General features: G+C 43.6%; 1 protein-coding gene across 13 annotated transcripts in view; it reads left to right on the top strand.

The window, feature by feature from the left end:
* Positions 1–11,541, top strand: part of PTPRK (protein tyrosine phosphatase receptor type K) — a 250,435-nt gene that overhangs the window by 120,461 nt on the left and 118,433 nt on the right. The window lies entirely within an intron of this gene.

Here is an 11,541-nt window from a genome sequence, read left to right as displayed (position 1 = left end):
AAATAGAATGCTCCAAAGTTATGTATGTATTTCTTTAGATAGGTATTTACAGTATATTTTTTGGAAGAAGATTTTGGGGGGCATAGTGTTGCCAGAAGTTCCTCATTATGTGGTCAATTTACAGGAAGACTGTTAGAAATAGCCCATGTTACTTTAAAGACGATTGGCAGAACCATATTCCTTGCCAATATGTGAGTTTGGGACCAAAATGTATGGTCCCAAATGTATGGTTTCACCCTTGGAGGACCAAGCATGCAGTAGACCTAAGTAGTTTTCTTGGTTCCACTGTTTGCCTTAAAAACAATATATGGCAATGCATTTTAATAATAAGAAAAATGCCCTTATGTTGTGTGAACTCTTGGCTGTACACAAAGGAAATAACATTAACCATCAAATATATGTCTTAATCCCTGATTGGAGGGTGGTGGGTATTCAGCTTCATCTGTGCGAAGGCAGTGTTAAGGATTAACCATGATGACAGCCCCTGTATCTCGGTGGCACGTTAAATCTGACATCCTGCTTTATGCAGTGGAAAGATGATAATTTTAAGGGAAAGTTTGGGGCCACTGATACGAATTGCCATTAATATGACTTGGCAGCATATTGCCCATTGTGAACGATGACCTAAGGGCAAGAGTTTATTAGTGCATTTCCTTCCAAAGACGAAATGACAGGGCATGCCCATGGCTGCTTGCTTTATTTCTCCTTTTTTTTCTAGTTCTTTTTTTGTTTATAACAAATGAATTTTCCCATTTTGCTTGAACTGCATAATATTGATCTGGGTGTTAACATAGCCAGAGGATGAGGAAAAACATACACAATTTACTTTGTCATCATTTTCACACTGCTACCTCATCATGTTGAGCTTTACTATATATTTTCTGCTTGGTGGAGCCTATCTTTGTTAATGGAATACTTATGTGACACCATATTGGGCCATAAATAAAATAACTATGTTTGCTTTAAAATAGGCAGTAACCCAGCTAGCTGCTGGATGTTAGCCCCGTAGGCGGTCTCCCGCCTTGTGCCTATCCTATTTTTATCATTTTAACTAGTTGCTTCTTTCATTTTGGACAATACTTTTTTTGCTATGTTTATTTAAGAGGTTAACATGCGGTACAAATAGCAGTGAGTTTGCTCTTGATGCGTACCTCAGTACTTGCCAGTATTTTCGGCAATGGTCGTAATGGTAAGGTGACTGATTTTCTTGCTTTAGTACACCATTGGACATTCTCAAGCTTTCAAGGCCACCAAAAGGTCTTTATGGACTGGACTGATATTTGGACAGCACTTCCTACACTGTTGTGCAAATTTGTGGGTAGTTGCAGTAAATGGTAAATTAAAACATACTTTATTATCTAAAAAGTTAGAGAACAGTACAAAGGTGCATGTTTTCTTAATCTTTGCTGCCACCGATATTCAGCTTCTCAGGTCACTTACTAACATTTCACAGCAGGCTTAGGGAATCATTGTCACTCTTAAACAAATCTAAAGCATGAAACATGTTTTTTTTTCTCATATTTATATTTTAAAGCCCAATTTCTATGAAACAGCTTGGAATGCTTTGGAATAATAAAATGATGGTGGTAAAACCTTTGCAGCTGTAAAAGGTTATATCTTTGTTTTCCTTTTTCTGTTGTTTTTCATGTAAAATGTCAGGCTGAGGTTAAAATATCCCATTTCATACTCATTAATTTTTTTGTAAGCTTCTCACGTCAAATCTACCAAGGATATTGCAGTTCGTTGTGAGCATCTATTTTACTTGAAATTATTTTCTTGAAATCATTTGCAGTTAGTGGCAAGACTTCATTCCTAACAATAGTTGAATTCAATGTTTTTCCCTGTAAGGGATTCTTGTTATTTCTGGTACTTTTGTCTTGTAGCTGTTTTTAAAATGTGAGCATTTGAAATTCAAAGGTATTCACTAAGCCTCTACTCATTTATCTTTCATGTTCTGCACTTCCCCAATGAGATTGGCTTGCCTGGTATAGTAATGGCATGAGATACCTGGCTTTGAATGTAATGCGGAATTGCAATGAGGAGTTGGAGAAGATGTTGCAAGGTCTCCACTGAGGTCTGCACATGCTCTCTAATAAATACACAGAATGAGTGAGATAAAAGGAACTGTCCTCAAGAGCCAGGATAGTGGATCTGACAGTGTAAGATGTGGCTTGTGTGATTGTCAGGGATTGCCTAAAAGAAAATATTTCACGGTCATGGCCTTTACTTCGCGCTATCCTGGATTTTGTTGTAGGCTGTTAATGGGATATGTGTGGGGTATGTGAGTTGTGTAATATCCACAACTACACAAAATTTAAATGATATTTTCTTAGTTTTAAAAAAGTGAAGACAGCTTTGTTAGTCCACTAATATGAATGAAAGAATTAGTATCTCATTAAATAACGGTACTGTTTTATTAGCAAATGTTCTGTTTTTGTGACATTTTATGTGTCATTTTGGCAACAAGGTTAGGGTGAACAACCGTCACCCGTCTGGTCCAGGTGTCTCAGGCAGCTGCCTGATTTGCCCAGCACTAAACTAGCCGTGAGGTTAGAAGATACTTTTATTCTATCCACCGGGTTGTGCAGTAATGGAAATGTCACTGAGAGAGGAATACTTGCTGCGTTACAACTGGTGTCTGTCTGTAAAGCTTGGCCTCGCGTATTGGTAATTTTTTAAGGACCCGTGTTCTAACTTTTAGCAGGGCTGTGGAAAGACTATTTCTTTTGTTTCTAAGTATAATGATTTTGGTATATGTTTCTCTTCCATGTGCAATGTAACTCTGTGCACCGGTGGACAGTAAGGAGAATTTCCCTGCCGTCCCAGGTGACACTAAGGATAGACTCCTCCTCCATACCTGATAGGGCAGGACTCAAAACTTTAAAAGGGCCCTCCCCTCCTACTAACACCAGTGTTTTTTTTCCTGCCCTACCAGGTAGGGGACTCGTCTACCCTTTTATTATTTTTTCTAGGCTCTAGGTTGAGCCGTTTCCCCGGGCTAAGCCCCCATTCCTGGGGGATACCTTGCACCTCAGCCTGATGGCTGGTGCTGCGGCGCCCAGCGCTTTTCCCGGTCCCGGCGGTGATCGCAGCGGCACCGTCGTCCCGGCGGTGATCGCAGCGGCGCCGTCGTCCCGGCGGTGATCGCAGCGGCGCCGTCGTCCCGACGGTGAGCGCGGCGGCGCCGTCCCGGTGATTGTGGCCGCGGCGGCATCCCGGCGGTGTTCGGCTGCACCGCCGCCGGCGTCCCGGCGGTGATCATGGCCGCCGTCCTGGCGGTTAGCGGCAGCTCCACTGGCCGTGTTTACGGAGATGCCAGCGGGTTGCCAGCACCTCCTATAGCCGGGGACGCCTGCCGGTCTGAGTATTCAGCGGCTGATGCCGCTGTTGCGGCTTACTGGCTTCGGCCAATATGGAGTCTGCTGTCTTCCGGTTCGGGCTTCTGCACTTCTGGTTGTGCGTTCCAAGCCTCGTTTTGGTCAGAATTTGAAAATTTGGCGCCAAACTCTGCTGTTGCAGATTCCAGCCTAATTTCAGCTCCTTTTCACTGTATATATAGAAGGTAAGTGATTTGGATGCTGTGTGTGTTCCTGCTGTTTTCTTTTAGTCAGGGGCTGTTGCATCTTTCATCATGTCGGCCCCTGATAATTCTGAGCCGCCCTCTGTTGAGGACAAGCCTAAGAAAGCTGTTATGAAGTCTAAACATGCCCAATGCTCCGGGTGTCACAAGGCTTTGCAGGATTCAAGGAAGAAACTCTGCTCCGCTTGCCTGAGATCTGTAGCGGATTCTGAGCCGTCTGGGGGTAGGAATTTTTGGTCTGGCTTAAAGAGGAGATGCAGTCTACCTTCTCTGCCTTCCGTCAGACGGTTCCTGTTCCTGCCTATCATCACCTTCCCGCGGTACAAGACCCTGCTCTCCTGGGGCGTCAGCCTTTGTTCTCAGACTCTGAGTTTGATTATCCTGAGGTAGAGAAAGGTTCCTCAGAGGAAGGAGAGATCCGGGAGGAAAGTTCTTTTTTGTTCCCGGTGGAGGAAATTGAGACTTTAATTTCTGCTGTGAGGTCAGCTATGCATTTGGAGGAGACCTCCACCCAGAAAAATGACCCTTTCTTTGGTGCCAGCTTCTCCAAGCAGTCTGCCTCGTTTCCTGTTCATCCTGCACTTTCTGACATTATCAAGCAGGAATGGAACCACCCGGAAAGGAGGGTTAACATGTCCAGACGGGTTAAAAGCATGTTTCCCTTGGATGAGAACTTTGCTGATTTTTGCGCTACCCCGCTGGTGGATACTGCTGTTATGAAGGTCTCCAGAAAGACTACTCTGCCACTTGAGGATGGCTCTCATTTTTCTGACCATATGGAAAAGAAAGCTGAAGCTGCAGTTAAGAAATCTTTCGAGGCTTCAGCTGCGGCCTTTAAACCTGGAATTGCTTCTGCCTTTTGGAGAAGACCTCAGGGGAGAAGCATTGGATGCCTCAACGAAAGCCTTCTTCGAAAAGACGGCAGTCCTTTCGGCCTTTTTTCCCGGGACAATCTAGAGGCCATAGTTCTAGATTCAACCCCTCGTCTAGAGAACAAAACTTTCGAGGCAGATTTCCTTGTGGAAGGGGGAGATTTGACAGGATCTCCTTCCCCAAAGCGTTTCAAGACCCCAAGAACGCTGCATGACGCCTCCTCCATTCCGGTGGGAGGAAGGCTCCGTTTTTTCACCGACAGTTGGTTCTCCCTCACCCGAGACCCCTGGGTGAGAGCCATTGTATCGCACGGCTATCAACTTCAATTCCGGACCAGACCTTCAGACCGTTTTTTGATCTCCCACCTTCCTCCAGACCAGGCGAGGCGGTCGGTCCTGTTATCCACCATTCAGCAGTTGTCAGACCTCAGAGTCCTGGTTCCTGTCCCCTGGCCAGAATTGGGCCAAGGGGTTTATTCTCCGGTTTTTCTGGTCCCCAAGAGACCGGTTGGCCTTCGCTTAATCATAGACTTGCGTTTTTTGAACAGTCACCTACAGTTTATCAGGTTCAAGATGGAAACAGTAAGATCCACCCTCGATACCTTATGCCTCAACGACTTCATGGCTTCATTAGACCTAAAGGATGCATATTTCCACGTTCCCATCCATCCGTCTCATCAACGTTTCCTGAGAGTGGCGATTCCTCGGGGTTCAACTGTCCAGCATTTCCAGTTTCAAGCCCTTCCATTCGGTTTGTCAGCAGCACCAAGAGTCTTCACAAAACTTTTGGCAGTTGTGGCGGCCCATCTCCGTGTCCAGGGTATCTCAGTCATTCCTTCTCTGGACGATTGGCTTATCCATGCCCGGTCGGCGCAGATTCTTCGGGTTCATCTTTCCACGGTGGTCAACACATTACAAGATCTTGGCTGGATTCTGAACTGGGACAAATCCTGCACCGTTCCCTCTCAACATCTAGTGTTCCTGGGTCTTCGTCTGGATTCCTGCTCCGGGAAAGCTTTCCTTCTGACTGCCAGAATAGAGGGGATTCAATTCCTAGTACGCAGAATTCGCTCTGCGCGCCACAGCTCCTTACGGTTATGTATGTCCCTGCTGGGCAAGATGGTCTCCGCAAATTATGCAGTGCCCTGGGCTCTGGCCCACATGAGAATACTTCAGGGATTTGTCCTCAACCATCTGGAAGACAACCCATTGGCTCTGGACAGGCGTGTCTGTCTTCCTCCGCAGGTCAGAGCTTCCCTCTCCTGGTGGCTCCAACAGAACGTCACCACCGACGCCAGCATCAAGGGATGGGGAGCTACGTATCAAGACCTGTTTGTGCAGGGTCTCTGGTCTCCAGCTACAAAACTTCTTCCCTCGAACTGTCTGGAGTTACTTGCAGTAGAAAAAGCTCTGCATCACTGGGAGCATCTGCTCGCCGGCAAGGACATTTTGCTTCGTTCCGACAATCAAGCAGTGGTAGCCTATGTCAACAGACAAGGGGGCACAAGAAGTCCTCGGCTTCTCTGTATATCGCTCAGGATTTCCTTTTGGGCAGAGTCCCATCACATGACTCTGTCTGCCGTTCACCTCAGAGGAACTTTGAATTCTCAAGCAGATTTCCTGAGCAGAACTCCTGTGCTAAGCAGCGAGTGGGCTCTGTATCCGATAGCCTTCAATCTAATCGTCCAAAGGGGGGCTTGCCCGAGATCGACCTGATGGCATCCAGAGACAATGCTCAGATTCCGGTCTTCTTTTCCCTCAGGCCTCAGGATCATCCCTTGGCAATAGATGCCTTCTCACAGGAATGGAATTTCCGTCTCGCATACGTCTCGAAGCGAGTCTGGTATTCTGACTTGATCGCTCTAGGTCTCTCTCCCCCTCTGAAGCTCCCAGCTTGGAAAGACCTTCTACATCAGGGTCCGTTCCTACATCCAAACCCTGCCGTGTTCCACCTGACGGCCTGGAGATTGAACGCGGACTGCTGAGAGCGCAAGGTTTTTCTTGTCATGTGGCTGAGACTCTTCTGCAGAGTAGAAAGAAGGTTACCTCTCTGCGATACATTAAGATCTGGAAGAGATTTCACAGTTGGTGTTGTTCCAAGGGGATTTTGCCAACTTCCTGTTCCTCTGCCTCTATTCTGGATTTCCTCCAGGAAGGATTCGACTGTGGCCTTCAGCCTTCTACGATCCGGGTGTAGATTTCTGCCATCAGTGCTCTCCTCGGGTTCGAGCTTATATCTCTGCCTGTGATCAGACGTTTTGCCAAGGCCATCGTCAGGATACGTCCTCGTTCGGTCACCAGGATGGTTCCGTGGGACCTGAATCTCGTCCTTCGAAGACTCGCATTACCTCCTTTTGAGCCTCTTCAGTCGGTTTCTCTGTATCTATTATCGCTGAAGACGGCCTTCTTAGTAGCGATTACTTCCGCTCGTCGGATTTGTGAACTCCAGGCTTTGTCTACGAAGGAACCATTTCTCCGTTTTTTCACGGATTAGGTGGTTCTCTCTCTGCCGCCAGAGTTCGCACCCAAGGTTCAGTCGGCTTTCCACAAGAACCAGGAGATCGTGTTGCCTACCTTTTTTCCTGATCCTGGCTCGGCTGAAGAAGAAGTTCTTCACACTCTGGATCTGAAGAGATGCCTCTCCATCTATTTGGAACAGACTCTACCCCTGCGTAAGTCCTCTCGTTTATTCGTGGCCTCTTCAGGGCCCAACAGGGGCATCAGTATCTCCAAGTCTTCCATCGCCAAGTGGATTGTTGCAACCATCAACTTGGCATATTCTGCAGCCGGCCAACCTGCTCCTGTGGGGATCCGTGCCCACTCTACTAGGGCAGTCTCCACTTCCTGGGCTGAAAGATGTTGTCTTTCGCCCGACTAGATCTGCAAGGCGGCTACTTGGCGGACTCTCCACGCTTTTGTGCAGCATTACCATCTCGACCAGATGGCTCAGGAGGACTCTTTTCGGTCGGAAGGTCCTTGAGGCTGTTTTGTCTCCTTAGTTTGCCCACCCTTCTTCTTTGGTAAATCTGTCCTTAGTGTCACCTGGGATGGCAGGGAAACAGGAAGTTCTACTTACCGAGAGCTGCTTTTCCCTGTCAATCCCTGGTGACACATTTTTGTTCCCTCCCTTCCTTTCAATAAAATTTGTTACATCAGATTGCTTTACCTGTGTAGTCTTTGGTATTCACTGGTGTTAGTAGGAGGGGAGGGCCCTTTTAAAGTTTCGAGTCCTGCCCTATCAGGTACGGAGGAGGAGTCTATCCTTAGTGTCACCAGGGATTGACAGGGAAAAGAAGCTCTCGGTAAGTAGAACTTCCTGTTTCTAAGTTGGTAAAGGCCCTAACTGTGTCTGTTATCTTTAGATCCCCCCGAGGACCTGTGTAGACAGAGGGCTTAGCTGGTACATGGGTTTTGTGAATCATTCTGGAGAATGACCTGGTTCTGGCTTGTTGTATCATTATATAGTAAATGTTCTACCATTAAAATAATTACTAGAAAGCCCCACTAAGTGTTTGATGTTTGACTGAAAGACTGCCCTTCTCACCTGTGAAATTTTAGGCTTTATGTTCATTCCAAGGGCCATTTGTTAAATCCAGCCACATGACCACTAATGGTTCCGTACACCTTGAGGAGAAAGTAAGGTAATGATAGGTTTGTGTCTTAAAGAAAGAAATAAACAGAAGCAAGGCGCTCATGATATTTATATTCAACCCTTTTTAATGTATAGCTGTTAATGTTTCTTAACTGGCAAAATACGAGTTTCTTGCTCGTAGGCATTGCTATACTTTTCTGGGTATTCTGTAGGCTGTGGCACCGTGATGAGAAGAGGCATTCAATATACTTCTTAGTGACAGGAAATACTGGGTGTCAGTAAAGCCGTATATTACGGCGAATTTGAATTGGAAACTGATTTCTGACCTGCCACTGGGGGCATTTTGATCATTTTGATTTATTAAAGTGTTATAACTGCATCCAGGTGAAACTGAATTAATACGCTTAGTCTTGGATGCTCTGTGATGTACAAACAGTATAGCTTCTGATAGAACCCCTGTTTATCCTACTGATAAACTGAGCATCTAAGAAGGTGTACTGTGTAGCTAGTTTATTACATATCAAAGCTGTTAAAGACCTCCTTAATAAAAATTCATACCGTATACACGGTAATACTGCCATATATATTGTCTTACTTTTAACTGTTAGATTATAATCCTGCATGTAGTCCTGCAATCTCCATCAACATTCCATTTGTTATGGCTTCAAGGATTAGTGTTAAAAGTTTAAGTGTTAGACCTTAAGTGCCCAATCATAACCATACCAACTTTCTTTTCTACAGTATAAAAAAACCCAAAAAACAACCCAGTTAGTGGTGTTTTTTGCCCATGGACTGGCTTTGGATAGCTTAACGAGATTGGTTAATTTTTTAAATTTTGCACAACCGCCACTGGAGTGGCAGCTGTGTGGGGTTAAAACTATTAGGAGTTCTTATGGTAATAGTCTTTTTAAGCAAGGAGATGGAATTTAGCCAGAGATCGGGAATAATGCAAAAGGTAGATGACACATGGTTCAAGGATCACTAAAGTAAGGGTCTTGTATCATTGCTCCTAGCTGTCTGCATGTACATGATGGATGGCGAAGGGTAAGGAGCACTGAAAGGAAATGATAAAGAATTCAGATGTATATCTTGAGATTGCTCCCCTTGCCTTCCCATTAGCAGCTAAAAAAAATCAGATTTTATAATAAAGAACTAATTTACAGTATTTACGAAATTTCAGTGGCTCAGGGCTTTTATTATTGTTTTTGGCAGCTGTTAAGGTAAAATAGCCTGTCAAACACTTCAGCACATTGCAAATTGAATTACCTCTTAGTTTTTCAGAGAACTCGTTGACAGGATCATGTAAGCTATGCTAATGTCGTAGGTAATTTGTTACATCGAGAAGTCCCTTTTTCCACGTGCTTTTCTGATCATTATCGTCAAACATGATAAATGATCTAACCCACACTGTGGAAATGAAAATGAAATGGATAATTGGATTGTATGTCTAAATTGCGGCTAGAAAGAGTTGTTTAGTTTGTAGCTGAAATTGTAAGGGAGTCTGAAAAATTCTGTATATTTGTAAATCATTTGTCTGAAGTCAGGTAGTGTTTCAGGGAGAGGTGGTTTGAGTATGATTTCCCTATATAAATGATATGAAAGGGTTTATGTACACAACAAAAAAAATTTTGTGCAACCAATTACATTCCCTGCCCATTCGGTATAGCTGAAAATTTGGGGGAATTTTTAATTAGAAATTCGTGCCCAGATTTAATCTTATTCCCTCTCACGCTCTCTAAATGCTTCCCACCTTCTCTGCTGAATAGCCTTTTTCTGCCTCTTCTATCTTCCTTCTTTTCTCTCTATTCTATTTTCAATCCTTAACCTGGTATCTTCTTTCTTCGTCCGCATCTCCGTGGACATAACCCGGAAACTTCCGCAAAAGTGTTGCTGCTTGTGGTGACGTCATCTCCCTCGATTGGAGGATCTAGGGAGGACGTCACCGCAGCACTGCCATTTTGGTGGAAGTTGCCAGGTTATGTCTGCGGAGATGCGGACGAAGAAAGAAGATACCAGATTAAGGACTGAAGATGCGAAACTGGTCTGGCGAGAAGGTAGGAAACTTTTAGATAGCATTGCTGAATTTTCCAAAACAAATTTTAATGCACAAGTCTTGTTAATACCATATGTTCTTGTTAAAAATGCTGTTATCTAATGTATGGCTGCCCCATCCTTGAGGCGAGAAATAAGGCTAAAAATCGTGTGTGTGTGTGTGTGTGTGTGTGTGTTTGTATGGGTAAGTGTTTTGGCATGAGTGTGTATATGTAAGGGATTATATAGAAGGGATGTTTGTTTGCAGGAGTGTTTAGGAGTGTATGTAAATATGTGTGCTAGTACAGTATATATGTTATTTACTGGAGGGAGGACAGAGGCTAAAAAGGCCACTTGGCTTAACCTATCCCTGGGCCCTTTCCTAAATGGCTACTGTAAAATGATACATGTCTGATTATACATTTGTCAGATTAAATAGTTGCTCCATAAATATGAATGTCTGGCTATATTTGTTATTGTCTATATAACTATGCAGTCTGTTGGTGCTATATAAATAAAATATAACAGGAATAATCCTAGAAGACCTGAAACAAGGACAGTGATAGACATCTCTAGTGCAAAATTGAATGCTACAATTGTAATATGATTTGAGTTTAATTCAATACATTTATCTTCTAAAATTGCCTATGCTCTTTTTCTTTATGCATGGACACATTTTATGTTTCCCAGTAATTATATTATCATGTTGATGAGAGAGGGCTGTAGATTTATCTTTCTCACTGACATAATTAATATCTGTGCTGTCTGCATATAACTATAAAAATATCTATACATTTGCACTGTGGATAGTAGAGAATATAGTTGAATGGTTATCTACTTGAAGCAACCTATAGAAAAATTAAATAGTATACGCATAATACACTTTGTTAAATCATCATCTTATTCTTGCGAACATTGATTATTAAATACATTTGTTTAGCCAAACTCTTCATTTATGCTTTCACATGAAATTTTATTGGTTTTATAGTTGGCACTTTTAAGCAAATACTTGCAAAGACTGTTATCAATCTGTTTTATTCTTTCATTGCTGGTAACACTAGACACTGCCACAGATGATTCCAGTTAATCTGCTCACACTATAGACTGTGTTGTTAGCAGCTGGGTGGGACTGTTGGTCTTAATCCTAGATGTGGAATAATACTATTAACAGTTCTCGCTCAGTTAATTCATTATAATGGAAGCCATTTAAAGAGATATACATTTTTTCATATAAATCCATGCATCCCTCAATTATACCAGATTTGGTTCAGGAAGTCAAGGATTGTGAAAATTCCCTGCTGAGCTATCTGAGAGGCTCACCATACTTTGTTAATTTGACACTTTAACTTCCTTCCTTGTTCATAATGTCATTCTTTACACGTCGGTATCAAGCAAAGGTGCCCTCTTGATTAAAGTAGTGGCCCCCAGGTCTGGTGTCCTAGGAAGCCAACTAGTAGGTTTGCTGA

The sequence above is a fragment of the Spea bombifrons genome, chromosome 3, assembly GCF_027358695.1.
Source record: "Spea bombifrons isolate aSpeBom1 chromosome 3, aSpeBom1.2.pri, whole genome shotgun sequence".
Classification (NCBI taxonomy): Eukaryota; Metazoa; Chordata; class Amphibia; order Anura; family Pelobatidae; genus Spea; species Spea bombifrons.
The sequence above is the reverse complement of the archived record's forward strand: the minus strand, read 5'-3'. Positions and strand labels throughout refer to the sequence as shown.